Source organism: Agelaius phoeniceus, chromosome 5 (assembly GCF_051311805.1).
Source record: "Agelaius phoeniceus isolate bAgePho1 chromosome 5, bAgePho1.hap1, whole genome shotgun sequence".
Taxonomy (NCBI): Eukaryota; Metazoa; Chordata; class Aves; order Passeriformes; family Icteridae; genus Agelaius; species Agelaius phoeniceus.
Window position 1 is genome coordinate 54,365,761 of NC_135269.1, and position 25,402 is coordinate 54,391,162.

At 36.2% G+C, this 25,402-nt stretch overlaps 1 long non-coding RNA gene across 1 annotated transcript in view; it reads left to right on the top strand.

Annotated features, from left to right (window-relative positions):
• The first annotated feature begins 4,632 nt into the window (after positions 1-4,632).
• The window catches only part of LOC143694162 (uncharacterized), a 50,600-nt gene continuing 29,830 nt past the window's right edge, over positions 4,633-25,402 (top strand). The window contains exon 1 of the long non-coding RNA XR_013182460.1: positions 4,633-5,135. This is a non-coding gene — a long non-coding RNA (uncharacterized LOC143694162). The remainder of the gene's footprint in view (positions 5,136-25,402) is intronic.

Below are 25,402 nucleotides of genomic sequence, written 5' to 3' on the forward strand. Positions count from 1 at the left end.
TTGACTTCCTTTGATTTTATTATCTAATGAAAACAAGTAGTGTATAAAACAATGAATATGTGATAAAAGTAACTTACAATGTTAAATACTAATTCTTTCCATATGATTGTATTTTCTATGTTCTAAACATAATACTAAACTTGAGATCATTGTTAAAATCTTAGGTATAAAAAATTGCAGACTTTGCTTTTTCTTTAAACCGGACAATCTATTGGGCAAAGCAATCTATTATCCTGGGCAATTGTTTGCTAAGGCTCTCCCGCACAATATGTAGGTTTATAAACTATGAAAACTGAATTTCCTAAACCTTGTTTCCCTACTAAAGAAACTGCAATTACAGTTTTTACCAATATCTTTTTGTTATTGATTTTAATTCAGAGGAAGAAGGCGTAAGCAATGATTTTCAATTGATTTTGGTGGTATCATGTCAGGTAGAAGCTTTTTGAGATTACTTTTTTTTTCTCCTGTGTGCATCCCATGATTATAAATAAGAATCTGGTGAATCTTTCATTCTGGTAGACAGAAAAATTGAAATCATATCTATCATATCTATGAGGCTCATTGTTTCTTTGCACATTTGCAGAGACATTAAATGCATTTCTAGTGCAATACATTTTGCTAAAATTGTACTTTTTTCTAGCAGTTCCTCTTCTTTTAGATAAATCTGATGTATACCTTAAACACTGTAAACTCATTCAAGTGTAAACTGGATCAAGTATATTACTCTGTAAAACTTTGCATGTTTCATATGGCTTAGAAAGTGTGGTTAAAGGATTGCTAGATACTTTGCTAAGTAGTTAACCCACTGGTTTGTGTTCAGGAAATATAATTATTCTTACCTTTATTCCTGTATGTATTACTCATAAATAATTTTTAAAGTAAAATTCCCAGTATTGGGTGTGAGAAAGCACTTGTCTACCAAGTCCTGATACATTAATTTTAAATTCTTACCACGTGTCCTCCTTATTTTGATATTACTGGTAATATAGGAGCACAAACAGAAAAAACTTTCTGGAAAATAGCTTTTTAATGAAACCTCAGAACATCCTTAATGTGGGAAAAACCTAAGTGAATGGAAAGTTAATAGTAAAGATAGAGAAAACACAGCTATATTTGACTCTGCTGGTATATTAACATATGGGAGAAATTATTTAATAGTTCTTTTCAGAGTCTAATTTCATCTGTCATGCAAAAGATAAAAATCTACTATTGGGCAGAGATTAGTTAAATATATTGGTGGGTTGTGACTATGCATTTTTCTTGGTAAGTATTTTTCCATTTTTTCATTCCATTGAACGCTAGAAGGGCAGCACAGAAATTCCTTGCATTACATATCCCGGATGAATTCCATGAAGTATTTAAGTCATATGAAAGCAGCTATTGTAAACCTTTCCTTTATTGTCACATTTAAAGCCATCCATTAAGACCAGTAAGGAAGTTATCCGAAACATTTCTGGAATTATTAGCATTCCTTTATTGCATTAAACCTAACCTACAGACAAAGATATATGAATTACATTATCACATCAATTAAGCATTTGAGTATGTCATGAGATGGATATTAGAGGAAAAAATAAAGATAATCTCAAAATTGTGCTTGAGTATTTTAACTGCTAAAAAATCTTTAGCTACATCTAGTCTAACTGCAGGTCTGTAGCAGTTTCATTATAGTTTTCTTCAAGATCCATATTCAGTTCACAAGTTTAGTTTAGTTGCTATTCAGTTGCATCTTTGTTTCATATGCATAAAGTTTTGTGCCTATTTGGCAAAAACAAGCATATGCTTGACTAATTTCCCTTGTAAAGATGAAAATTTGAAAGAAACAAACCAAGTGTCTGCATGTGCAGCTGTAAAACTCTTTATGCAGCTAAGGGATTGAGTTTGTAGTGTCACCTTAGACTAATTTAAGGCATCACCAAGGAAGGCATGTGTTAGATTTTGGTGTTTACCTACAACTGGGAATCTGAAGTGCTATGCAATTTTGTACACCCATAAGGTGAAGGTGGTCTGTCTGAAAACCTAGTTCATCAGTTATCTGTCTTCATTTTAAAATATCTATAACAAAGTGAATCCAACTCCCCAAGTTTGACTAGATGTGCAAATGGTTTTAATTCAAGTATAGTCTCCATATATATTTACTGAGTTTCTGCTTTGCAAAAATGTCATTGAAATGACATTTTTATCTGGCTAACATTTTCATAACCACTAACCCTTCAGATTTTAAAAATTAGTTACTTTTTCAGTAACTATTTAACCTGTACAGTTTGTTTTCAAGTATTTTAAATATTCCAAATATCCATAAAAAATACTGGTTTCAAGGTAAGAAGTTGGTCGCAAGTATTTCAAAGCAAATTGGAAAACAGAAAAGAAATGAAATAACATCCCTAGTTCTTCTGCTCAAGACTTGACACCTCTTTGAAAGATAAGAGTTAGGCAGAACAGAAATTGTTAAAAACAGTACAAGAATAAGGAGTTGTAATTCAAAGATGTGTGTCATCCAAGGCTTCTAATGGGGCCTTCTGGCCTTGAAAATATGAATCCATGAGTATAAATCTCTGAAACATAAAATGAAATGTTATCAAGATTTTTTCAGGCAAAATATTTTGTCACTTTTCACAATGTCAGCTGCAGCATTTTCCTAGAATATAATTCTCAAGAAGATGCCACTTTATTTGCAGAAAGAAGTTTTCATTTTAGCTGGTTAATGAAGCATTGTGTTTAGAAGTGCTTCTTTTTCAGTAAGCTGTCAATCTGCTTTGCTTAAAGGGTTATAAAAGCACTTATTCATTGTGTGAATTCACGCTTCCAGGTGTTTTCAAAATCTGTTTTCCTCATCACCATCTAGGAGAAAAAAGAGGAAGGGAAGGGAAGGCCTTAGGGACATTGCAGATGCTCTGTGATATGCTCATTCGAAGTGTGAATGGACCTTGGCATGCCCTGGACCTTCTCCTGTATCTTATTTGCCTTTTTGACAGTATGAGGGAGACAAGAATGCCAGAAATCTTGTCTGTCAGTGCAAATTACCCAGTCTGAATTCTTACTGGAACAATGTGGGTGTCACTAGATTTTGGAAAGAGCCCAGGCTTATACTACAGCTGAAACTAAGTAGTACACCTAAAAAAGAGAATGTGGTGAGTTGGGACACAACTGTAATAACAATTCATAAATGCAAGATGCATGAGGTCTCAAATTTAACACCATAAGGGCTTTGAAGTCTAAGAATCATCAAGTAAGAGTTTGCTGTACTGCCTGTCCAAAATATCTTATACTTCATGCCAAGATTTATATTTCTAGACATATGTTCCTCTAGTTCAGCCCTCTTGATCAAGGTCTTTTCCCATCTGGTGGAATCTGCATTAGGAGGTGTCAGTCATCTCCTTTTGTGCTCCTGAATCCTATCTGAAATCTTGCATTTTTTCCTGCAGTGTAATCAGTGGTGGGTGGCATTGAACCTTTTAATTCAAGAGGGAAGCAGAGACACTTCCCCCAGCTCCTCCTTGGACACCCGATGGAGAGAAGGGTGCTGGTCATCCCTGCCAGAGGAAGGGCTTGGAAACTCATGTTCAAAAAAGGCTATCAGACAGACAGCCCAGTCTAGTATGTGAGAAAAACTGCAGGAATTTCATTGTTCATACTCTTTAATAATTGTTCTGACCAATTTGACCCTCTGCTCTTTGTGTTAGCTGTGATGGTCCCATTCCCATGTCCCACCCCAGCCTTCATGGTCTGTGTTGTACAGTCTCTTCTGGGTGGATTCCAGGACCAGAGCCACAAACCCAAATCCAAACACGGCAAGACTTCATGCCTTGAGTCATTGTGCAGCCTAAAATCTTTCTGAGGCTAATTTAAGCACCATTTGACTGGTATTTTAGTGACAGGTGGTTTCTAGAGCACAAGTGTTAAAGGCCTTGGCTGTACAATATAGGTGTTTTAAAACACAAATTTGTCTATTTGTACTGTATAAAGTATACCATGCTTAAATTGTTAAATATAACACACATGTTGCTTTCTAGAACTACTGTCCTTTTAAGAAAATCTTAAACATTAGGAAAAAAATAGAATTGGGAATGGCATGACAGAGTAGAGATAGATATATATGTGTGCAAATTCCCCTCCCACTAAGGCAAGAGGAGTCTGTTCCAGAAAACTACATGGGAAATCCATGCTAATATTGGAATCTCTAGAGTTTTATTAATGAAAAAGGAGGTTATAATGTCATTCCTTTCAAGAATAATATGTCAAGGTCTTCTAAATCAGAGAATGTAGTGAAAATATAAGCCTGATAACAAACCTTTCTTTTGTCTACCGACAACCTCTGATCTCCAGTGTAAGAGGCTACAGATGTTTCTTTTTACTGAAAGTTATCTAAGACCTGTACCTTGTTAAGAATAATACTGAAAACAATGTTAAATATAGCAGTTCAGTTAACACAGGACAATAGGTTTTTTGTGGTTGGGTGATGGCACGTAAAAGCCCCCAGGCACTGAGAGCAGGCATTTTAACAGCTTAAAGCAAAAAGGAAACACTAGATCATGCATTTTACCTTGATATGTCAGATGGAGGGATTTCACCCAGTAGGGCGTGCTCTGGGCTTAATCAGGGATAAAGCTGATCTATAACTTGGTTTTTTTGAGTTGAACTTTCCATCCCGACATATCAACAGTTATGAAACAAACCTTTTCTCTCGATAGTTTTCTTTAACTTATTCCTGCCAATGTTAGAAGAGTGCTTATAATTTCTCATTTAAATTTTTCTGGTTTCAGTTTTTTGCCACTGGATTGGACACTCTTCAAAGAATTTCTCCACAAGAAGGTTTTATACAATGCATTCAAATTCCCTTTCTGTCTGCATTTTTATAAAGCAAACAGAAGGACGTCTTACAGTCTCTCACAGAAAGACATTTTCTCCACCTTTAAATATGTTTATAGCTTATTTTCTGAACAATTTGATAATGTCATTTTTAAAAAATAGCTAGCTAGAAAATGCTAGCCTTAACTGATTCTGCAGTGTTAAAGTATGCTTTTTTTTTGCCATTGCAGAAGACTGTTATGCAAACCACTGAAAATGAATGTCAAATTGCTCATCCAGCACTTCCCAGCTGAATCTCAGCTTTCCAGGATATAGTCCATCATTCTGTAAGTAGTCACATCTTTGTAGATTTTTTACTTTGTATTTAGTGGTGTTTTACTTTGTATTTAGTGGTAAATTAATTCTGTGAATTTATTAAGCAATGCAGAAATGCTTTCTGTGGTTGTCTTGGTCCACTAATTATCCATTCTTACTGAATGACTTTGCAAAATAGACTAGAATCAATACTGTGTTTAATTCTTGATCAATGACAGAGGTGCCAAATAACATAGAGTACTGATCACCATTAAACAGAATTCCCTCACTGAAATATACCTATAGCCAATTCATAATCTGTTCAATGTATTTCTTGCTTATTTTGTACAGAGCTTTAAAAAAAAAATGTGTCATGCAGTAGAAAGTTAAACTCCATTGCTCCTGACAGCTTATGTTATGCAATTCAGAGGCAGATGGAAATAAAAAGACTGAATGGGAAAAATCTTTGTCAGGCACTTTGCTTCACAATGAACAGCTGAGAAATCATGCTGGTTTGACAAGATATACTTTTGAAATAAGCATTCTGACTGGCCTTAAGTAAATCCTTATTTTTCCTGACTTTTTAGATGATTCCCAGGCCAGATTTTTCCATTAGCCTTTTGGAATATAATAAAATACCTTAAATTAGAATTAGGTACCCTAAATTAGGATTAGATTAATGTTTACTTTCTGGAATGCTTGGTACACTTTTTGATCTCCACCAGTATAAAGAAATGTAGAATAATTGACATATTTCAATTTTCAGTCATATGCCAATGATTTGAAATAGGAGTTTTTAAAAGAAATCCTGGAAAAACATTTATTAATTTAATTTTTTTAATATTAAACATTTTATTTTCCTTGTAAGAAAGGATTTTCAATGTATTTCACTTAACTTTTTTAAATTAGGGGTTTTTTGTTGTTTTGCAGATTATTACCATTAGCAGATGTTTGCTATGGGCAGTGAAAATCTGGTTCCCATTGACTACAGTGGTCAAAAATGTAGTTTTGTTGGAGATACAGAATATTTAATGTGGTATGATATCAGTTTCATATGGGAAAACACTATATAGTGCTCCCCTCAAATTGTAGTCACATGGTATGTCAGCTTCCATGATGACAGCAGTGACAACCTCTTGATCTCCTCTGCTGTGCTAACATAAGCTTTCATGAGGTTGGACTCTTGGCTGAAACAGTGAACCAATGCAGGCCAAAAACACCCCGAGGGAAAACCCTTTTACTTTCAGGCCAGGTGAGTTCAGTGATCTTGGTGGCAGTGCCGCCCCGCAGTGCCAGCTCAGCCGTGCCGGGGCGTGGGGACACACACAAAGGCACCTGGGACAGAGATGCACACGGGGAACTTCTTGCTCTTCCAATCAGTTACACAAAACTGGCAGTGTTAAAGCAGTGTGAGTTTTAGTTAAAGTTAGGTGTCAGCCAGCAGCATGCCCAATGCCAAGTGCAAACATTTCAGATCAAGATTTGCCTCAGTTTCTGGGAGGGGAATTTGTCTTTAAATTGCTGTCTTAGATGAGCTGGCATGCCTGAATGCAAAACATAGAGATTTTTGTTCAGTTGCCACAAAGAAAAGTAGCAGGACAAGTCTTCCATTCGTGTGTTTAAATCATTCAGGTCATATAAAGGATCCTGAGATCTGTTCTGCTAATGTAAAGGGAACTTCCCTGCCCCACCATCTACTCTGGTGGTTACCCTTGCACCACCTCCGGGCAGTGATTTCGGATTGAACTCCTTTTACACCGGCACACCTCACACTCGGTCAGACCTGGTCTCCTTACTGACTCCACCCCTGGTTTCCCAGAGCATAGTCTTAGATGTTCAGATACTTAATTTAGTCATGGTGCAATAACTAAATAACAAAATAAGAGCTTCAGCTGAGTGACTTTGACAAGGGGCCCTGAACAAAGGAATCCCCATGGATTTTTATACCCTTACAGGGCAAGGGTGACAAAGTCTGGGCTCAGGCTTAGGCTCCTGTCCCCAAAGCTCAGCCTGCAGCTCTCTCTGCAGCTGCACACAGAAGTTCCTGCTCTGAGTGTATTCCTCCACACTAAACAGCATCATGCAGTGTTAATTCTAAGTGAAGTAAATATGGCAGCATTGAATAAATGTGGCTTAAAATGCTTACATAAAAAACTCAAGATCTGATTTCATCTTTCTAAATTTCTGTATAGCTGTAAAAAGAAAAAATTCTTAGTTTAACTAAAGTTATTAGTGTTTGTCTAACTTGTATGGCCAGTGGATATATACATGTATTATTTCTGCTGTTTTCTGTCTATTATTGCTAGCTCAAAATGTAAAACCCCAGAACCAGATTTTTTTTTGTCATATCCAAGTTATCCATCCTGATTTCAAAGTGCCCAAATTTTATATAACACACTGTCCAATTAGACAGCTTATTGAATTTTTTTTTCAGATTTCAGTAATGTAATCTTGTCCAGAGGATGCCATCCTAATTACATGTAATCAGATTACACATGTATGTATGGCAAAATAGGTTCTTATTCCCTTCTGTTACCTAACCAAAGAGATAAGGAGTTCATCTAGCAGGTGGCTGAACTTAAAACCCCATTTTCTTGCCACCAGTTTATAATACTCTAATTACCCTGTTAATTGCTGGGAATTTTTTACTTTTCATTTGCTCAAAACACTTTTGTGTGAATGAACATAAATATATATTTTCCTTTATTTTGCCAGACTTAATCACATAATTCTTCAGAGTAATATTAACTAATGTCAGAATGATTTATTACAACTATTCGTCCACCTCTCTGTCTTGATTTTTATGTATTACTATTATGACACCCTTTTCCATAATGAAATAGCTTTATCTCACCTTACATGAATTTAGCCACCCATCCTTCTCTCAGTCTCTCTGTTAATATTGAAAATAAAACTGGATGTTTGAAACAATTTTAAACTATGCATATTGCATATATTTATGCAGAAAATAGAGTGACTTCAGTAATAACTGGCAGAGACACCTGTATCATGAGCAAATTTTAGTGGCATAATTTTCCACTTCATTATATGTTTGTTTTTTCTCTTCAGTTGAGGTAATTTAATGTCCTTTTTCTTCCTATTGTTTGTCAATCTGTTTGTTTATGTGAAGCACTATAAATACTGTCTCAGCATGTTGCCATAACAATTGTTTTATTTTCATGCATGTAGTAGAAGCCTGATGAGATTGTGAAACTACCATATAAACAGTTTGAAGGACAAGTGTCTGAGATGATCACAAATAAGTAAGGGTCCATGCTTTCTATATTTTCTATCCTGTTTTATTACCAGACTGAGCCTAATTTGAATGATCTTTAAGCTTACTAATAACTTCACTATAATGCTGTTCATTTGAAGAAACAGAAAGCAGACTAAATTTCATAGTGGGTCCTATGGAGACACAGGATTGTTTAATTTCTCTCCCCACCCCTCTTCAAACCTCTGATGATAGTATGACATCTGTGGGTTCAAAAGTGCCATATGTAAATGACCAAATTCTTCTGCAGAAGTAGCTAGATGTGGTGGTTGCTGTTTAAAGGTCTGGCTGACACTGTGATGACTTATGTATGTGACAGCTCCATTGATTTCAAGGCCATTTGAAGTCAATGGGAATACTCACAATGTGTAAAGACAAAATGCAAATTCTTCCTCCATCACAAAGTAGTTTCACATGAAGAAAGAGCTGCACTGTCAAATGGCAAACACAACCTCTAAAATGGTAGTGTTCTAGAAAGAGAGTATCTGAAATCAGAAATTATTCATTCAGCGCAACTGATCATTGTTTGAATATTTTTTCTAAGTGAAAAGAATTTCTGCCAATGGTCAGTATGGAAATCTCAAGCAGAAATGTTAAACAGTATGCATATTTATCATGTGAATTATGTGAATGAATTTATTTTTCTGCTTTTATGCATTTTCTACTTAGATATCTGTAAGGCAATATGATACTCTTCCTAGCCAAAGTGAGACATTGGGTCAGTTTTGGCTATTGACCTAGGAAAGGTCTGCAGTTACCTAGAGAAACAGTGCTGCAGGCTGTCCCTGTGCCTGAACTGAGCTCAATTAGGCATTAATATATTTTGAGACAATATTAAAAACAAAAGCACCTGCTGGAAAGTCACACTTGCTGAAAGAGAGTGATAACAGTAAACATTAATCCAGCAGTTTACCAGCCACTTGAGCATGAATTTTTGGTGCTGTGGATTGGAGAAGGGATTGGCAGATTTTGCCATTCACACAATGATAATCACTTTCTTGGACTTTAACATCAGAAGAGACCAATTCATGTAGTCAGTGTTGCCCACACATGACCATAGTATTTCCTCTGAATCTGCCTTCAAGAATAATAGCGATGCATTATCTAGCAAACACCTTTTGGAATCACAGGCAATACAGACTCTTAAAATTCTAGTAGAAAAAAATGCACACAACTACTGGTGAATTCTTAATTTCAAGTATTTTTATCTTCTTTCTTACATTTTACCTAAGCTTACCTTCACCAAGATCTTGTTCTGTTGCTATTGAGTCCTACAGTGGACTTCACTAAGACTAGAGGCTCCTGCACCTCCATACCAGGTTGCTGTATCTCATATTTTTGTGTCACTATTTTATTTCTTCCTCTTGATCAGCAATGCTTCAGGCAGCAAATCTGCTATATCTGTCTAACAATGAAATTCCTTAAAACAATGTGTATATGTGTTTTTTTTTTTTCATTTTACATGCACTTCATACAAGCATCTACAGATGTAGTAATCCTGATTTCTTGTGTAAATGAACAGACAAAATCAGCACTAAATCTGAGCGTATTTAAGATTGTATCTATTTGAACATAATCTGTAAGCACTGCTTATGAGTTGTTGGTGACAACTAATACCTCTTCATTTTCCTTCCTCCTTTTGTTATCTGATCCCTTCTAAATGGTTGAAGCCATGGTTTCTAAATATTTAATCATACAAAACTTCCCAGAAGGATTAAGTAGAATTTACAGCAATGAGTGAGCAATTCTGCTTTCTATCCTGTTTATTGTATTGGTGGATAGGAGCTAGAACTGCTGGGGGATTTTTTTGTTTGCTTTTGTGTTTTTGGGGTTCCTCTCAATGAAATCAACACTTGGGGAACATAATTAATGGTTTCTTAATCTAAGAAACTGACTGTGCAGCCAAGTGGAGACCTGACAGCCAACAGTGAGAGCACAGCAACTTAGATGCTATGTGTTGGTCACTAATCTTCCAGGGAGGCTGGACATATGCAGGGATGCTACTGGAGTGGTTACTGAAACTCAATAATGCATGCCATTAAACACCCAGTATCACCTGTTTCAGTTCTTTGCCTTGCAGACACATCTAAAGTCAGCCATGGGAGGGACAAGTTATTTCAATATACAGAATTTGGGTCAATCCATTGAAATGTAATAGCTGTGAAATTGGGAAATATGAAAACCAAGAGCAAATGGATGAACAGCAGCATAGGAGCATAGATGCCTAATTAACTGCAGGCATTTTGGTGATCATGTTCAGGACAAATTTCAGGAACTGTCCCTCAGCAGTAAAAGAAGTCTTGAAGAAATAGTTCTCAAATGGTAGTTTCATAATGGTAAGGTGTTTTACAGCAGGAGAACTTTCTGAATGTAGGAATCCTGCTGAAAAATACATCATTGTGAATTGGAAAAGGATGCTTAGGACTTTTTATTGTCTTTCATTCACTAATATGACATACCTGTGTAAGACATTTACAAAATAAAATATATTAAAAATCAGAAAATAAGAAATTATCCTCATTCTGCCATTACTTTAAACTGTTCTAAATCAAGAAAAAAACCTGGAAAGAAAAAAATTGTTCTGCTTAAAACTGTTCACCTTTTTAATCTCCAACCTCACTTAGAGGTCAACATTTATAAATGTTTAAGAAGTCAGGTTAAATACCTGTTTAATGAAAAAATAAAATTTATTTCAAGATCATGCAACAAGAGATGGTTTCAACTGTTACTCATCTCAGCTGTTTACACAGTTATTGAAAGGGTTAAGTAATATACTATCAGTCATGCATATGAAATTTGGAGTGAGAGGAGGAAAGTGGATTTGAGGTTGTTCTCCTTCAGTTCGTTCAAGGTTCACTGAATAGGAAAGTGAATTTTTATTATCACTTCCTGTGAATGAGCAGTTGACAGGACCCATCAGGGAACTGCCAGAAACCTCAAGAGTTTCAAGTATGAAGCCCAGAGTCCACTGCAAAGTTTCCATGACAACACACTCATTAAAATAAAAGGAAATTGTGCCTGATATTTACAGCTTTCAGCATACAGTTGAAAGCCTTGTATCTCAGATTTCCAAAGTATTTACACCTGGGACCCAAGAATGCAGGCTGTCAAGAAATAAAGGGGAGTTGTAACACTTAGCTGTGAAAGTGGAAAGGTTGTTTGCAGGTTAGATTTCAGCATTCTTCAATTTCTTGAATTGTAGTAAACATCTCTTCTGTCTCTTTCTGTGGTTTGCTAAAGGGTGAAATGGACTTAATATTAGCTTGAAAACAGACTTGAGGGAAGGTTTTAGTGAGAGCAGTTTTACTGAAGATAGGGATATTCTTCCAAGACAAGGGACTTAACTCTGAAAATAATCGAATTAAATTTATTTAGCTACAGATATATAAATTGTGAAAGATAAATCATCACTGATACTTCCTCAGGCTTGGTAGCAATCACTTACATTATAGTAAAGAACCACAGGGATGAAGGGCAACAATAATAACATAGGTTTTTTATTTGAGGTACTAAAGTCCTACTGAGTTCTTTTCTTTAGTATCCCCACTCCTTACACTGCCCTTTTCCACTCTCTCCCTTAACAATCATTTTGGGTCTCTTTTTGTGGCTTTATGCAAAGTTATTTTATTTTTGCACAGGTGAGAAAACTCACAATGGGGATAAAATAATTAAGTGAAAAGATCAGGGATGTCAAGACAGTAACAGAACTAGAAAGTATTGTCTGACTTGGGCCAAGCATAGGTCTTGCTGTCCCTGATTCTTCGATTTCTGCAATCATACAAGAAGTCAGGCTATAAAATTGTTGTTGCTTATTTTGACCTTTGGATGAATCTCACACTTATCAGTTAACAGTAATCCAGTACATTACTCTTAAAAGATATCATAACAGAGTTAAAGAAAAGTAAAAAAACCTTACAAATAGACACAGACACATGTAAATTTACATAAAATTGCATAATTGCCCAGCATACACCTTGATCATACATTACAGTGAGTCTTCTTCCCTGACTGTACAAGTACCTTTATGCTGGCTGCTTGCCCAAGCAGGTATCAAATTGTAGTGTGTGAATAATGTCTTAGGTGAACAAAAACATCACTGAGGGATGTGTGTCAGCTGCTTGGGAGGATATGTTTATGCATGTGATTATATCAGAATTAGCCTATTTATAGATTCTGATTTGGTAAATGGCCTGCAAGGTCAGACAGTTGGACTCCTCTCTTTCCCTTGGTCCCAGTGTTTGGGCTTTGATGTCCTTTGGGACTTATTCAGTGCAGTTGCTTTCTGTTCTGCATCTGGTCAGGTGGAGTAGAGACAGATTTTCAGCAAGAAATTTCTGTCCCTGACTGTGAAGTGTCAACAATTCTGTGCCTTCAAAGGAATGGAACACATTTTTCTGTCTCCCCAGTTCATCAAATTTAGCCATTTTCCCAAGCAAATTTTGAATGAGTCTTGCAGTTTCTCTCTTTTCTATCCTAAGTTTGTAGTCTCCTCTTGTTACTGATAGCTGCATTTGTTCATTTATAGCTGGCTGCTTTAGTTTCTATGGTTTTCATATTTAGCTGTCTTTCCCTTGCACACTAAGACAACACTCTCTCCCCTCTGGCTTCCTAGAAATCCTTACTCCAGTACTCTGGTCATTAGTTGGTTGCAGATAGAGTAGGAGCACTGGTTTGCCTACTGGAGGAAGGTAAAAGTCCTTCTAGTGTCAGGGTGGTCTTTTTCTCACCTGAAAGCTCTCTCTGAATGAGATCCCCCTGCCAGGACCCCATTAGAGGTACAGACCCTGCTAATAAGCCCATGAAATTTTCAACTCTCTTTGTCAAAGTGCACTCCAGCACCATCTACTAATTTTCCTAATTTTACCACCTTCATACTGTTAGACCACAAACCATAGCCAGTGCATCAGCCAGACATCTAGCATGAATGTGTAATTGTTTCTTCCAGACACATAACTGTGACCCTCTGGTTCCTCAGACAGGAAATATGAGACAAGAATACACTAAACTAGTTGGTTGTGTATTAGAAGAGTCAGCCAGTTCATAAAACCCAAGTGTAATCGCAAAGTGAGCACAAATCAATTCTCAAAAATAAGTGAATAACTTTTTCTCAGTGGCAATGTCCTTCCATTTCTAGGCCCTGCCCAGAATAGGTTGTATCTCAAGGCTTTCTGCTTCATTTCAAGGCTTGTCTGATCTCTAACAGAGCTTCTGACAATAAATCTTATAGGAGCTTAATGACCTGTGGCCCTTTTCATAGTGCTGGCTTTTTCCACCCTGTACATGAAAAGTGGTATCAATCTTTCCATCCTTCAATCATAAGGAATATATCCTTGAGATAGTCTAGAAAGGAACATGAATGAGCTTGGAAAGACAAAAGAAGTGATGAAAGTTATAGTGGGAAATGTGCTTGGAGGGTCATATGGAGAGCAAGGGGATCTCGATAATAAATACCCTTTTTATGATTCTGATTTTTTAGGACTCAGAGGGATACTTAGAATAAATTAGCTGAAATATTTGGAAGGTTGATTCAAGTGTTGTAATGGCTTTGAAAATATCAGAAATGCTGATAGTGTTTCTTTAAATGTTCTTTACATGCTTTTCAACACAGAAGCCACTGACTGTGTGGAGGTAGGTGTAAAACAAGAGGAATCTTAGTGAGAGAAAGAAAACTTTGGTATATGAGGTCTTTTAATACTATTCAGGATTTTTTAAAATTTCTGTTGTCAGATGAAGCCATTAGAAAATATTTTTACAAGTAACGTCCAGAAGAGCTAGTACTAAAAAAACAGTACTCTGTTTTCACAGTGGTTTCATTGTCTTGATGGTGTAAATCAGTGCAGATTGAGTTTCTGTTTTCCCAAGATCATACATCAGTTTTGTGGAAGCACTTCACAGACTGGAAAAAAAAATTAGAAAGCTTTAAAATATGACACCACAGTGAAGGGATTCACTAACAGTTCCACTATATTACAGATGTCAATAGCTCCTTGAGCTCTAATGTCATGCTGACTGCTTGCTGTGTACTGTAGACTAGCATCACCCACTCCATGGTGCTAGGGGAAAATTCAGGGATGTACACAGAGTGGCTCAATAAGTTTTCTTATGGACTTGAAAGACTAAGAGATTGTGAAGATCCTGGATAAATTCTATTCCAAGGACTCTCATGGCACTGGGGGAAGGTCAATATATGTTGGAAATATTAGCAAATTTGTGGTGATGGACTTGCTATATTTGCTGCAAGCAGACTTACAGGATGAATGTAGGTGCCTGCAAGGTTAGGTGCCCCTTAGCCAGCATCTTAGGAAAATTCCCCATTTTCTGAACTAAGAGTCATCTCACTTCTCTGGCATTTGAGCTTTCTTTTCATCACAAGCATCATCTGACAACACTCAGCAGTTAGCAGCTTGTAATTGGCCTCTTCCCATACTAAAGGCACCCAGATCTCAGAGAGCAACCACAGGCATCACAGATACTGTTTTTCTGTCTGTGTATAGCAGATTCTAATAAAAAACATCTGCTCTTATTCCTTTTCCCCTTCTCTGTCAGGAAGCTGTCCACAGAAGTTAGTGAAGTGATTTGTTCATGAACTTAACATCTAACTAGAACTTTATTCACAGATGGGGACTTGTGTATGTCATTTTCAACACATATCATTGTGCAGGTGCTGTAAAGAAAAGTAATCCCTCTCCTTACATTATTTATGGCTTTTTCATGCAGAGAGGTGAGACACATTAAATGGTTCAATAACTGTCTTCTATTTAATTGTGTCAGCAAGAAGAGTCTATTCTTTCCTGTACTTTCCATTCCCCAGTACTCTGTTTTGGTTGTTTTTTTTTTTTCTGGCTGTCTTTGATCTGTAAAGACACAGTCCTGTCTTCCTGAAATTGTATCTTCAGCAGGGATAGTAGGTGAATTGGATCAGATAAAATAAAACCTGATCTGAACACAACCCTAAAACTCAAGCTGAATCAGAATAGCTCCAACTGGCATCAGTGTCTCTTTGACCTTCAAAATCAATGCAGCAAAGAAGTTACTACATTTCTAAATTACGTGGGTGTCATTGTTAGTTAGGCACATTTCAAAATATAAACATACACAAAGCACTTTATTAAATTTCCTGCAGACCTGGAAGCTCAGAGTAAAACCAGCCATGAAAAAATACTGCAGATGTATCAGAATTCTCATGGCTTGGGGGAAGATGAACAGACACAGAAAAAGCATTAAAAATATTCTGTGGTGCTTTTGCTACTAGGGCCACAGTCCTTAGAATGCTTACACAAAAGAAATTTTTCTTTATTTTCTTACAAATGAAAGAATCTGTTGCCTGGTCAGTGTCATGCTACAGTAAGTAAACTACTCTTAACCCTTACCCTCACCTATAAAGATAGTGCTGCAATCACTAATTAGTGTCTTTCCTTTGGGATAAAATTATATTTTCCTAAGTCCAGTGCTCTATCAGATGAGAAAACCAGCAGTGAGAAGTGTGTAACTGCACCCATTCTTCCTTCATCATGAGAAAGCCTCTGGAGGTGAGTCTGACCCCAGCAATGGGATTTCTTCAGCATCACAGATATCCTCATAAGTCATCAGTGTGCAGGATCCTTTTATATGCCTTTTTTTTAAAATGAAATAAACTGATGAGAGTACATCTAATAAAACATAAGGATAGTTTGAATAGAAAATATGTGATTTTGTGTTGCCTCATTGGAAAAAAAAAATAAATTGTGTTTATAGAACCTGTTAACCAATTTGATGCTCACAACAATAATTGTAGGAGTGATAATAACTGTAATCATTGTACTATGAAATGAACATTGGGGAAAAAGGCTGTGCTAACAATAATCACTGGAATAGACAGCCACTGGAGCACGTAATCAAACAAATCACTGAAGAAATCACCGTAACATTTCTTGGATCAATAATACAAATTGTTTGGGACTTACATAAGTGAAAAGAATGAGAGCAATTAATTCCATTGTTGCAAATCATTGATCAGCTGCCTTAAAAAAAGTGTGACTTTTAAAACCTAAAATATTCCTTTGTGTCATGAGTCCTTGCAATGAGCCATTGAAATTGGAAGTATATCTTCAGCTGGTGCAAATAAATTTAACTTCATTGAAGTCAATGGTATCAAGGTATTTTAGATCAAGGACTAAATACCTTCATTTTTGATAGAGAAGCCTAGAAGAACACTACTAAGTGGGTACTTCACTTCATCTTTGATGGCAATGACTGTCTGGATACTGTTTGGCTCCTTAGGTAACTGGATGAGTTGGAAGATTCAGAAAGGCCTCAGAAATGAGGGAAATAAAATTGACAAATGGCCGCAACACAGGGGAAAAAAGTAGAAAAGAATTATATAATAACTGAGAGAACAAGAGGGAGAGGAGGGGGAGAGAGAGTGAACTCATAGGACAGGATTTTCAAAGGCACCTTTGTATCTTAGGATACTTAGGTACTTACCATAAAGAGCATTGTGATTTTCAAAAATTTACATATTTTGGGGTGGTCACATTAACCAGAACCCCTCAGTGTCTAAACTCCATGCTTGGGCATGATGTAACAGAGGTTAAGGCTGTGTGAACTCTTGTCAGTTTGGAAACTCAGTTTGGAAAGATGCTAGTTCTCTTTTCTCACTTTTCTGTTTGGACAGAAAAAAGTTTGGTAGAAATTGGCCTGTGTCTAGGCCCAGGCAGAATGGGAATGAGACAGCACCTGGCATTTAAACAGCTTTGAAAATTAAATGCCTTCCAAATTTAACAGCACCTGTGATTAACCACCAGTGATTTGTGGATTTTAAATCTTGGGTTAGGCTCTAAGTTCTAGCAGGATGTACAATGTTCCTTGGTGGATCATATCTCAAAGCAAAAGTGTCCAACTCATGTCAGCAACATTTTACTTAAGTTTAGTTTGGATCTTTGAAACCCACATAATAAAACAAGCAAACAAACAAACAAACAAGCAAAAACATTTATAGAAGATTATTTACTAACCTGTTCAATATACTTATCTACATTCTTTGCGCAACAGTGATATTAATCCAAAATTATGAACTGTTTTGTTTTAAAGGAACATTCATGTTTAAATGTCTTAGCTTCAATATATTCAGCTACTGAGCATAACTTTATGTTTAATAAAATTATTGATTGGGCCAAATTGGTAAAAAAGTTACAATTAAATGGCAAGGGGTTCAAGACCAGTGATTAGGACAAGTGAGTTTTAACAAATTTTTACAATGAATTGTTTTGAAATTCAAAACAAAATATAGTTAATAACTAAATACAATTAGTTATATCAGCTAAAAATCAAAACTTACATGTTTCTATAGTCTGTATGATTTTTAGAGTTACTTAGATCCTATATAATATAGGATATTCAATCTTGGATGGCTTTGTCAAGAAGAGCAAGTTTCCCCTGCTATAAAAAAATCTAGAATGAAAGGGTCTTTCATGTATATAAAAAACCACCAAACTTTGTCACTGTCTTTCTGTAATATGAAAGATGGTAGAGGTAGAAGTCAATGGTAATTTTTCATCAGAAGGGTTTTACCTGTGTACACGTTACCAAGGTAGCAAAATAGAGATGTGGGATATTCTTTTCAGTAATTGCATTAGTTGTGTAATAATAGCAACAAAGATACGATAAACAGCATTATAACACAAGCAAAAGCCTTTTTCTTTCAGTTATATTGGATCCAAATGTTTAGTGGAACATTTCTGTTTTTAGCAGCTTTCATAAGGAAATGAGATTGATGAGGACTAGAGTGGGAAACAAAGGTAAAACAAGTTGTTCATGATTGCAAAACAAATCAGTGTCATAAGCCAGGAATAAGATAGCCAGTCTTCTTTCTTACAGACTTGTCTTCATATTGTCCATCATAAGAATTGCATAAAATGATTAAAATTAACTAGAAGAACGAAAAGTAAATTAACATCTGTAGGATTACCGTTCGCAAGTCATGCATGAATTTTTGCTACTTATTCTAAATGTAAAAAAGAACTACTCATCTGCTTAATGTTCAAACCTTGATGCTTTATTATTTGAAGCACTGAAAATAAAAACTAAACCTATACTAAGGGCAGTTATCAGCTGGCTATATCAAAGATCACATTTGTAGAGATTTTAGGTATTTATTAGGTAGTTTTCTGGACCCTGATGTCCACCTCTCACTGCTTTATTAGTGGAATGCGCTGGGAATGAAAGAGAAAAGAAGCAGAAGCAACACATGATTTACTTGCTGATTTAGGGAAAAATAAATTTTTCTGTAAGAAGTCAACCTAAAGAACTGTGGTTTCCTACTGATCTGTGTGCTCTAAATTACTGTACTGGTACTGAACTACTCAAAATCCTATTATGTTCCTATATTGTCCTCTCTTAGCTCCTCTTCTGTCCAGGCTCATCTAAGCTGTGCATTAGCTGATTAAACAGTTGGTTGTTGACAAACAAAATGTGTGATAGCAAGCTTATTTTACCTTTCTTCACTAAGGGCTGAAATTGGCCTTTATTTCTCACACTTAGTTAATTTCCACAAAATTTGTTGAAGTATGACTTTGTTATCTTTATCCCTCTGTAGGTTGGACTAAAATTGTCCAGTGGGTTCAAAAGTCACTGCAGACAATTGGACAGATATCTGCACAAAGAACACAAATCACATCAAGTTTGTTTCTTTAGGAAAAAAAAATAGCAGAAAATAGATGTAGCAGATCTTGCTTTATTTCTGCATTCTCACAATTTACTTTTTAGTTTCATTTTGCAAACGTGAATCATAAATGGGTGGTGATTATTGTTCTCAAGGAAGACTTTAGTTTCATCTTGTTTATGAACTGGGAGATCAATGTGGCTTTGGTTTTTCAAACAAATATCCAGGGTAATTCAAATACAACTCCTAGATTATACAAAACACTGAAGTCTAATTAATTCATGATTATTGAAAAAAAAGAGAACTAAATAATATTATTTTTTAGAGCCAATGTCCTAACTGCATCATGAACATTAAGTAACCAAGACCTATCATCTCAGTTTTCTGATTATTAATTTAAAAATAAATGTGAAGTTTTGCCAAAATATGGATCAAATATTTTCTTCAGTTCTTTTATTTTCATTCTTTCTTGAGTGTCTGTAATTTATCTCAGGACCAAATGTGCTGAAATAATGAGGGATGATATTTGACATAATGAGGGGATGGTATTCAAACCTGAACCTTTACAAGAACATTGCATGACAATTGCAGCCCAAATTTGTGAAACAGACAGGTATTTGTCTCAAGTTCTAAAAACAAATTTGTGAAACAGACAGGTATTTGTCTCAAGTTCTAAAAAACATGCAAAATGCTGATGGTTTCCTGAGGAGGAAGGAACATTTAATGATGGTGGCATTGAGAAATATAAATGCTTTTGAACAAAAATGGGATTCCGCAGAACACAAGGAAATGTGGACTAAGTGCTGCATTTATTAGCAATAGTCCTATTTGATAATGAAATATTCTGTCCAGAAGAGTAGCAAAATTAGACTGGGTGAAACACTGAGGAAAATTTCAGAGCAAACAATAATGTATTAGCAAAAAGGACAAGATGATCTACCCAGTGGACACTTGTAATTGTTGCAATTCAAATCAGAATCTGCTGTAACTGAGAATGTCTGGAGTCATTGTGTTCCTTTAAAAGAGGCAGAGATGCTGCCAATTATGACAATTGTCATGAAATACTACATTCACTGAAAATCTTGGACTTTTAATGTTTCTGGAGGGTAATGCAGATGTTTCTCTATTCAAGGCTGCATTTATTTTCATGTAAAAGGAAGGAAAGAAGATTGGAAGAGAGACATTTCTGTTCATGTGCACCATATTCTCCAAAGGTGGAGACAGGGCAGGAAGACACAAAAGAATAAATTCAGGAATAAGTAGTGGAATCTGAAATGTATAATCAGCAGCTCATCCTGAACCAGAGGAGGAGAATTTCATTATTGACAAATTTGTCTTTATAATCTAAATGGTTTCACCATTGAAGACCTGAGCTGCCCAGGCTCTCTAATGGGAAGTGTTTTATGGTGATATAACAGCTCTATGCCATCTAAAGCCATGTTCAGCTGTTTGTTTATCCTCTGTAATGCAACAAACCTGCTAGAATGTTCCTGCCCCAGCTCCCTAAGGCTCCTGTCCTTATGTCCTCACCTGCAGAGCAGGTCCTGGCAGGGACTGCAAAGCCCACACAGGTGATGGGCTCACAAAAGCTGCTTTTCTGCACAACAGGAAATTAACTCCAGTATCTGTGCTCTGTAACAACTGTTCACATCCAGGATCTTGTGATACCTGTCACCCAACTTTCTCTGTCCCTATATTAGACAGCTAAAGCAAATAATTCTGTCTGACACTATGATCCCTGAAGATACAGATGCCAGCAGAGGATCATTCATCACATTTGAAAGGAGATGTTTGAATACAGTGAAATGTTCTCAGGATGTGAACAACTCTGCTCCACTGACTGTAGAAGATCCATATCTCTACAGGTATCTGTCTATATCTATCTCTATTCATCTACATCTCTCTCTCCCTCCCTCCATCCCAATCCTCCACCTTGTATCTTCATCATCTCTATAGATGAATTAGATGATGCAGAAAGTTTTCCAGAAGTTAAAGATGCCTGAGGTAAATTTGAGCTTCATTACCATTTTCTGCTTTCCACCTAGGATAATTTGAGATCACTCTAACAACAAATGGGCCAAAATGGTAATTCAGAAATTCTGGTACAGCAGTTTGGAAGCCTTGGTTTACCTTTTCTCTCTGACATCCTGGGAAATGGGTCACATATTCCTTCAGGCATACAATAGCACAGGGAGTGGCATACTGAATAAACTGGACCATTTCCACTGCTTTATGCAACACTTGGTTTCTAGGAACTGCATTGAAAGTACTTTCTAACAGGCAAAATGGTGGTGAAAAGCAGGTTTGCTTTCCTAAAATATTATATGCCCTAGCTTCTCTCCAAGAATATCTGTGCAGGAGGACATGGAGCAGTCAACTGGGAAATGAAAAATGGGAGTACAGAATTAGATTAGTAAGGTAAAGATATTCTGATCACAAAGGGATCTTTTACTTATAAAGTAAGGGCACTGCTGAGACCTGAATCAAGGCTAAAGTAAATTTGGCCAGTCTTTTGGCCACAGACATCCTAATAAAAACCTGAAAGTCTCATGTTAGCAATCAAGAGACTGTAATTTGCAGTACAAAATAAATTCATGAAATCATTATGAAACTTCAAAACAAGATCTCATTCAGAGTCTCCAAACTGCCTTCAGTAACTTTATTTCCTTTACAAGGGATAGAAAACTGTAAGGCATTGAAGCAGAATAAAAATGATGAAGGTTTTTCAATGGGCTCATTGTAGGAATAAAGAAAATAAACTATCAAACTGGCCTTTATTGTCAAGGTAAAGAGACATTTTTGTGCTGAACGTTTCTACACTGATTTGTGAGACACACTGTCTCCATGTAAAGTTTACATCTATATCCTATTCACATTTTGGTCCTGAATACAGCAAGAAAAAATAGGTTAAAATAACTGGGAATTATTCTCCAAAAAATTATGTCACCATTACCTCAGAGTAAATGTGTCTTTAGTTTTTTGTTGCTCCTTAAATAGCTTTTTTGTGCTGCTAGAGTTTAAGCACTGCTGGAACTCTGTCAATTCTTGACCTTATTTTTTTTCTTGCCTAAGTAAGGAAAACTCCCAGCTGATTGTAAGAGTGCTCTGTTGCCATCACAAAAGACCCTCTTCTTTGGGAAAAAAAAAAGCTGAATTTCCGGTGTGAGATCATCAGGTTCAAGAAAAGGAGAAAAAATGCTCTTAAAAAAATAACTGAAGCAGACAGCAGAGCAGGAATTGGTGATTATCTGGCAGACAGTCAGATCAACACTCATGGCAAGGAACGAGGAACACTGGCTCTGCAGCTGCAGGCTAAAAAAAATTGGTGAGTCTAAACAGTGAGCATTTATCAACAACTGGAAGCATTTAGACAAAGCAACTAATTTTTCATTGTTCTCCTTTATAATCATTTTTTGCTGCATTCTTCTCCAGTCAGAAAGGCAATTAGCATACAGAGTTCTCATCAGTCCTTCTGGGAGCTTTCTCTCCTTTCCAGGACTGACACAGTAGAGCTGGTTGCACACAAGCAGCTTTTGGCATGACTAAAAGATCTGGGGGCAAGGCAGATAGTCTGCATAATTTATTTATTTTTAAAGGGATGACAGAGGCACTGTTCCAAACAAGCTGAATTCTGGTGGGAAAGTGCTTTTTCTTCCCCAGTTCTTCTCTGTGTTCGAAGTATTCTTTAGAAGTTTAGGGCCTTGGCCAAATAACACTTGGTCCCTTTCAGATGCCTTGGGCTATACTGCTGAGACAGAGAGAAGCAGAATTCATAGACTGATCTCTTCTGACAGAATTTCAGTTTGGAGACCTCACAAAGTTGAGAGAGGCACCACAGGCTTGCTCACTTCTCTTACTGCTGCAGCTTCTCAGAAGGAGGTGTGCACTGGAATTGTTAAAAATGGGGGTAGAAAGAAACAACTGAGTATCAAAAGTAAGTTATGAATGGTGGGATGAGTTTTGCTTCTACTCTAATCAAGAGGATATAGTCACAGAGCAATGACACTCTTATAATGAGATATCCTTGTCTTACCCCTTGTGATTCCCTTTGGCATGTGGACCATGAAGGTACAATCTATCCTCAGCATTTAACAGAGGGCTTTTTCCTTCCTTCTCTTCATGAATTCAGAGACTGTACTCATAACATGGAGGCAAAATACTTTGGAAAGTGCCATATTACAGAGGGAAAGCTCAGCATACATGTGAGTATATCCCAGGCACTGGGGCCTGTAAAAGCAGATTAGATAAGCACAAAAAAAAATATATGTCAGAAAGCAATTTTTTCCTATGGGAAAAGTGACTGAATGTTTTTACCATTTTTTATTATTTCCTGTCAGATACATCAGCTGAGAGCTTGGTCCTTCATTTATACTAATTGTATGTAATTCATTGCATTGAGAATTAACTAGGTGGCAGTAATCACTCAATGATCTCAGATGCATATCATAAAACTTATGATGTTTCTTGTCAGATTAAAACTGGGGGAGGGGGAGGATGGACAAGTTTCAGGTCTTAAAAGAATATTTTGTCTTAATTGAGCTTTGCAGCAGCTTATGTAGCAGATTTATTACTAGCACAAAGAAAGCATTCATGGGTCCTAGTTCATCAGTGACATTGCAGATGCACAGAGCCTTTAACTCTATGTGTTAAAAAGAGTTGCTGCATTTAGAGAACTTTATGTTTACTTCTCAAACTGTTAACAAAAAATACATAAATACATACTTTGCAGAATATTATCCACTGTTGCTTCATCCTCACAGGTACATCACTGTTCCACAATTCTTTACACTAAATGTGTGCCTCATAGGAATGCATAGGGAGAGAAAAACAGGAAGAAAGGTGCAGTTCTAATGGAACTGACAAAATAGTTAAAAAAAGAAATATAAAATATGGTGTAAACTTTGATACAAGCCTTTGTCTCCTAAAAATCATTTATTATGAAATTGTTATAGACAAAAATTCTTTTCTTCAGTCTGTGTCAGTAGCAGCAACTGGAAGGACAAGAAAAAAAGTAAATTGTAAGCTATAAGAGCCTCATCATTGTACAGCTTTCAGGATAGAGGCTCCACTAGAAATACAACTCTCTGAAGACCTTACTTCAAAATCTTGGTGGGAAGGTAGTCAGCTTCTGCTTGTGAAAACTCTAGGGTTTGTTTGTCCTGCAGTCCATAGTTTCCCCCTGAATGTTAGGAGATTGGCTGATTTGTAGATGGATTTGAGAAGGTTGCTTGATTTTACTTGTAAGGGTTTTTTTAGGTTTTCTGAGTTTTGAACTAATGTGATTCAGTCAATATCTGTGTAGTCTGGGACTAGATGTTTTCAAATGGTGTCTGTGAGTTCATGTTACAAAGCTCTTATTAGTTCTGTGGTGACACTTTAGAATATGCTACTTGACAGGTATGAGAAAAGAAAATAGAAATACAGTACACCAGACAGAAATTCTTCTGAAGGAATGTGGAGAAACAACAATATTGCACTGATATAGGCAATGCCTGTTATTCATGACAACATGTATGAGTGGAAGGAAGCACAACACGTGCATCTCAGTAGGTCATTAAGCATAAAAGTTATGATCCTATTTTGGAACTGACTGTACTCCTCCTGTAATATAAATCCTTCAAATTCATTATTATTTTTGAAATAAGTGTACATTTGCTCCAAGTAAAATGGTAAAATTAATGATTGGTTGCATCTGTACTAATGAGTAGGAAGTTGTGCCCAGTCTTGTTGGAAGTGATTTGACAAACAACTGTGAATAACCTTACTCTGAATTTTGAATCAGAAATGGGAAAACAAGATGAGAGAATATGTGTTCACTCTTTGAGCAGGGGAATAAACCACTGGCATGCATTTTTGTGGATGAGGTATTATAACAACAAGCAGTAGCAAAATATTCATACAAGTTGCAGCATGGAAGTGTTTTGGACTGATGCTCTTAAAGAATCAAACATAATATTTTAGTAAATATTTTTTTAAATAATTTATTAATTTAAATTATTTAATATATTACAATAATGATTATTTCTGACTCAGGATTCCCTGTGAAATTTACAATAAAACTTCAGAGTAAAAAGAAAAATAATCAGAAGACATTTATGAAACTTCTGAAAACTGAAGAGAAATGATACTGTTAATGTAGCAGATTCTTAAAATAGTGTGTGACTGAGTAGAAATACTTCTATACAATGACTGCAATGTAGTAGACACCCACATCACTGTAGTGCAACTTTCCCCCTCTCACATTTTCCTTGGTTGAGTTCAATTATTTTTCTTTTTATCATAATAAGATCATCAATAATAAGCGAGTTTTTTTCTTCTTTATTCATACACATTAGTCACCTTTTTTTCACTGACTATAAGTGAAACATCATTTGTGTTTCACTGAT